The sequence below is a fragment of the Pongo abelii genome, chromosome 20, assembly GCF_028885655.2.
Source record: "Pongo abelii isolate AG06213 chromosome 20, NHGRI_mPonAbe1-v2.0_pri, whole genome shotgun sequence".
Classification (NCBI taxonomy): domain Eukaryota; kingdom Metazoa; phylum Chordata; class Mammalia; order Primates; family Hominidae; genus Pongo; species Pongo abelii.
This window is the reverse complement of record NC_072005.2, coordinates 57,886,488-57,892,487: the sequence shown is the minus strand read 5'-3', so window position 1 is coordinate 57,892,487 and position 6,000 is coordinate 57,886,488.

Here is a 6,000-nt window from a genome sequence, read left to right as displayed (position 1 = left end):
CAGCCTTTTCTTGTTGTAAGAAAAAAAGTGACAACTTCGAAGTTCTTCTCATGTCCGAGCAGAGACAAGAAATCTCATTCTATGTTATTTTCCTTCTTCTTCTTCTTTTTTTTTTTTTTTGTACATTTCCGTTGGAGGCTTGGCCTTGCGCATTAATACTTCGGGAATGTGTCTCTTCAAGTTTAACGTCCGGAATGTGCCAAAAATGCTGAGCTCACTGGGTCCAGCAGGGGGAGCCCTTGGGCTTTGGTTGCCTTTTCTTTCTCAAGGGAGTTTGACCTCTGCTGATGAGCCCAAAAGAGAGACATCGGATATCTTTTGTTTGGTAGGTCCAGTGCCCCTGAATCAAACCTCTACATGGTCAAGGCAGTTACGGCAAATGAGGGAAGTGGATTTGTGTAAGGAAAACAACTGGGCAAGTATTCCGACAAATGACACCTGGACTTTGGCTTTAGTAGAGGGAGATGATAGCCCATGGTGGGGAGTGCGGCAAAGTAAAGGTGATTGGTTCTTGCTTAGCCTCAGTTGATCGCTACATGTGAGGATACCACATCTTCCTATTTTCCAAGAAAGTCAGGGCTTTCATGTCAGTGTGAGATATCTTCCAATCTTTTTCTTTTCTTTTTTCTTTCTTTCTTTCTTCCTTTCTTTCTTTCTTTTTTTTTAGACAAAGTCTTGCTGTGTCTCCGAGGCTGGAATGCAGTGGCATGCTCACTGCAACCTCCACCTTCCAGGCTCAAGTACTTCTCCTGCCTCAGCCTACCAAATAGCTGGATTTACAGGCGTGTGCCACCACACATGGCTATTTTTGTATTTTTAGTAGAGACGGGGTTTCGCCATGTGGGCCAGACTGGTCTTGAACTCCTGACCTCAGATAATCCGCCCACCTCGGCTCCCAAAGTGCTGGGATTACAGGCATGAGCCACTGCGCCCGGCCCAATATTTTAATGCTGTAAATTAGTTAAGTATTTCCAAACCATCCCAGTCAAACAAAATGCGAAGAGGAGCCAGACCCTGCCTGCTCACTGGAAGCCAAGTCTAAGGGAGAGGGACCTTTTTTACTTTTTTTTTTTGAGATGGAATTTCACTCTCGTTGCCCAGGCTGGACTGCAATGGTGCGATCTTGGCTCACTGCAACTTCTGTCTCCCGGGTTCAAGCTATTCTCCTGCCTCAGCCTCCCGAATAGCTGGGATTATAGGCATGCACCACCACGCCTGGCTATTTTTTTTTTTTTTTTTTGAGATGGAGTCTCGCTCTGTTGCCCGAGCTAGAGTACAGTGGTGTGATCTTGGCTCACTGCCAGCTCTGCTTCCTGGGTTCACGCCATTCTCCTGCCTCAGCCTCCCGAGTAGCTGGGGCTACAGGCACCCGCCACCAAGCCTGGCTAATTTTTTTGTATTTTTAGTAGAGACGGGGTTTCAGCATGTTAGCCAGGATGGTCTCGATCTCCAGACCTCATGATCCGCCTGCCTCGGCCTCCCAAAGTGTAATTTTGTATTTTTAGCAGAGACAGGGTTTCACCATGTTGGTCAGGCTGGTCTGGAACTCCTGTCCTCAAGTGATCCACCCGCCTCAGGAGAGAGACTCTTTACAAGTGCCTGGTGTCTTTTTCAGCCTTGATGCCACCACTGTTCAAACATGTATCCCATCCCTCCTGCGGTCTATACCCATGCTAGTTGGAGTCCTTCATCATTTCCTCTCCATACTTCAGCTTCACAACATTGTTTCACATTCTTAGACGCGGGCCGGGGGAGAGGGGTGGGGAGGCTCTGCCTTTGTTCTCAGTTCTCCTTCCCTACCTTCAATGATGTCCACATGATAGTGATACCAAACTGATATCCTCAAGGATTTTTGCATTATGCAGGGTACAAACCAGAGATCCCCCAATGCTGCACCCTTCCAGGATTTTAAAGTCTAAAGGAAATAAATGGAACCCAAGCCACAGAAGTACAGTGAATCCCAAACTTCCCACCCTGTACATTATTTGGGAAGATTACCGTAGATAACGGTATTCTCCTAATTGTCATTTGCACAGTGATGTTCTTTCCTCCTGACATGGGAACAAACGCTTCCTTCTTGCATTCCTCGGTACTCTTAATCCAGTGATATTGTGTAAAACATACAGAAAGTTTGGGGAAAGCAATAGCGAATGGTCCCAAAAGACGTGTCAAAAATGCTGAGTTCACCAGGTCCAGCAGGGGGAGCCCTAACGGAGCAACCTACACGGGACATTAATCTCCACCATCCATCTCTACCCCACAGGACCTGGTACCAGCTGTATGTCTGCTGTCACCAGGCTGCTGGGGTCCCATCTATCAAAAAAGAACACTAGCTCCTGTACCCACCACCTCCATTGTCATCAAAACCAGGACTTTTGCTGTCTTTTCTCTCTCAGCCACAATCTTAGGATTCACATTATTCTATTGTGCAGAGAAAATTTAGCCTGTTCTTCAGCTCACCCTCCAGGCTAGTCCTGGGCTTACTGTTTAGACACCCAAAAAGGTGATCAATTTGTTTTGAAAAACAAGTATATAGGTCTTCTCCCTGAAATAAATTTTGTATCTCTTTTTGAATGTGGAAAATTGCTCTCCTACCCTGTGACAGCCTGAATATACATGCAGAAATGGCCAGATTATATATAAAACTAGAACTCTGACCCCTAATTTGCAGCAACCAGCCCTGAAAAACCAGCCCATCATCCACAGTCACCAGCTCAGGCAGCCAGGCTACTCTCTATAAGCCAGACTTATCTCTGGTAACCTGTCCAGGAAGCTAAACAATAATCCCTGTAACAATTGGCCCTAAATGGCTGGAACTTGATTAATAACTGACAGCTTCCCTAATTTCTGTCCCCACTTTCTACTTAGGACCAAATCAGAGAAAGTGGATACGGTTTCTTAACCCAATCATGTAGGATTCCCTGCTTCTAGCTGGCTCACCTACAGTTTCCCCAGGCCAATAGCCTCCAATCAGGACACACCTGAAGTTTTCTCTTTTCCCCACTATGAAGCTCTCCCACTCCACGGCCTGCCTGTGAGTGTCTGCCAAAACGCAAATAATGGTGGCTGACTCCCTTGTCATAGCAAGACCTGAATACATAGCCTTTCCTTGTTCTCATTTAGTTGGTCTTTATTTCTACAACTGCTTTTGATTATTTTAATTATTAATTAATAAATTAATTAATTTTGGAGACAGGGTTGCATCTCTCTCTGTCCTCCAGGCTGGAATGTAGTGGCATGATCATAGCTCACTGCAGCCTTGACCTCTGGCCTCAAGCAATCCTCCTGCCTCAGCCTCCTGAGTAGCTGCAACTACAGGCATGCACCACTACACCTGGCTAATTTTGTATTTTTTAATTTTAATTTTTAGTTTAATTTTTAAGTTTTTAAATTTTTGTGGATACATAGTAGGTGTATATATTTCTGGGTTACACAAGATATTTTGATACAGGCATGCAACATGTAACAATCACATCAAGGTAAATGAAGTATCCATCACCTCATGCATTTATCCTTTGTGTTATAAACAATTCAATTATACTTTTTAAGTTATTTTAAAATATACAATTAAATTATTTTTGACTATAATCACCCTGTGGTACTATCAAATACGAGGTCTCATTTCATCTTTCCAATTTTTCGTACCCATTAACCATCCCCACCTTCTCTCCTCCTCCATGCCTACTATCCTCCCCAGTCTCTGGTAACCCATCCTTCCACTCTCTATCTCCATGAGTTCAATTGTTTTAATTCTTACTTTCCTCCAATAAGTGAGACCATGCAAAGTTTGTCTTTCAGTGCTTGGTTTATTTCACTTAACATAGTGACCTCCAGTTCCATCCACGCTTATTGCAAATGACAGGATCTCATTCTTTTTCATGGCTGAATAGTACTCCCTGGTGTATAAGCACCACATTTTCTTTATCCATTCATCTGTTGGCGGATATTTAGGTTGCTTTCAAGTCTTGGCTTTTGTGAACAGTGCTACAATAAACTTGGGAGTGCAGATATCTCTTCCATATACTGATTTCCTTCCTTTTGGGTATATGCCCAGCAGTGGGATTGCAAGATCATGTGGTAGCTCTATTTTCAATTTTTTGAGGAATTTCAAAATTGTTCTTCACAGTGGCTATATTAACTTACATTCCCGCCAACAGTGTACAAGGATTCCCTTTTCTCTACACCCTCGCCAGAATTTGTTATTGCCTGTCTTTTAGATATAAGCCATTTTACCTGGGATGAGATGATATCTCATTGTAATTTTGATTTGTATTTCTCTGATTATCAATGATGCCAAGTACCTTTTCATATACCTGTTTGCCATTTGTACGTCTTCTATTGAGAAATATCTGTTCAGATCTTTTGCCCAGTTTTTGGTTGGATTATTAAATTTTGTCCTAGAGTTGTTTGAGCTCCTTACATATTCTGGTTATTAATCCTCATTTGTAAATTTTTTGTAGAGACAGAGTCTCATTACGTTGCCCAGGCTGATCTTGAACTCCTAGGCTCAAGCAATCCTTCCACCTTAGCCTTCAGAACAGCTGGGACTATAGGCACATGCCACCAGGCCTGGTAATTGACTTTATGTTGATGGACATCACAGAGGGTCTTGTTAAAAGGGAGGGGCATATGTCAGCATCTTTCCCAGAAGTCCATGGAAGGGTTGTGAACTCTGAAATTGAGGTCAAGTCTCACAGGGAGGTTTTTGGCAGCTTCAGGGTCTGATGCAGAGTAGGTGAGGGGATGTGGAACACAGTGGTTAGGGGAGAGGTTATATCAGGAAGAACTCTTTGGGGTGCAAGCAAGATCAATCTAGCTCAAATGGGCCTATTGGGAAATAAAAGCCAAGCATTGGCCCACTTAGCCGAAAAGTCCTGAAGTACACTGGCTTCAGGCACAGCAGGTTCCAGAGTTGGTTGATGTCTCTAAAATCCTTTTTCTTTATTTGTTAACCCTAGAGTTCTTCCTTCCTCTGTTGACTTTGTTCTCAGGCAGCTCCAGGCTTACATTTCTTCCACTCAGAGATGCCAGGAGAAACTGAACAGCTATTTTTCCTGAAGGTGTGGCAAAAATCCTGGAACTTGGATTCTTTGGAGGCAATTGGACACAGGCTTGTTCTTAAAATTGGCTGCAGCATTGCTGGTGATGAGCTATGTCGATTGGACAGTGCTCCCTGCACAATTCACAGACTCCCCACTGAAGCGAGGGATGGGGCTGACAGTGGTAGTTCTCCAGAGGAAAATAAAATAGGGCTAAGGGTGAAGAACTGGGTTGTGGGCAGTCAACAAATAAGCAAGCAAACAAATAATAACACCACTGCATAGGAGATCAGAGCCATCGGAGACCTCTGCCTTTCCCTCAAACTTGGAAAACCTAAAAGTGTAGAGGAGGAAGTGAAGATGAAGGCAAGTCTGCCAAGGGTTACAAGATTTGTACATTGGACTCAGCATTGGAGCTGGAGATCTGACACCAAGAGCGTGGTGTTGTGTTGGTATTTCCACATCAACTCAGAAACTCTCAGAAGGGTGGCTGGGGACCCAAGCTGGAGACATCATGGGGAAACTTCCTCTTCTACTGAATCAGAGTGCTTATGTCTACGTGTTGTGTCTTCTGAATGCAACTTCCTTCCCGCTCACTTATCTCTTCTGCATTCCCGCTCCTAGAAGATGAATCAGAGTATGGGGTTAGAGAATGAGGTGATTCCAGGGCAGGGACTTGGGTCTCCTCCAGCCTAGAGATGCTTCTGGCCTTCCTGCCATTGACTGGGGCAGCAGTCAGAGGGTGGATGGGGGCAGAGAGTGGGGTTGGCTGCACTTGAGTTTCATTTCCCTAGACAGAGCCTGGGGGTGTGCAGAAAGAACGAGTGACCACGAACCGTGCACTTCCCCTACACCTGGTGCATAGTCTGACTCTGATCCTCAGGTCTAGGAAACCCCAAATTCAAGTTCCCCACATTCAAAATTCCCAGAGGGCACATGTGACTTTGGCGCTCTGATTCCC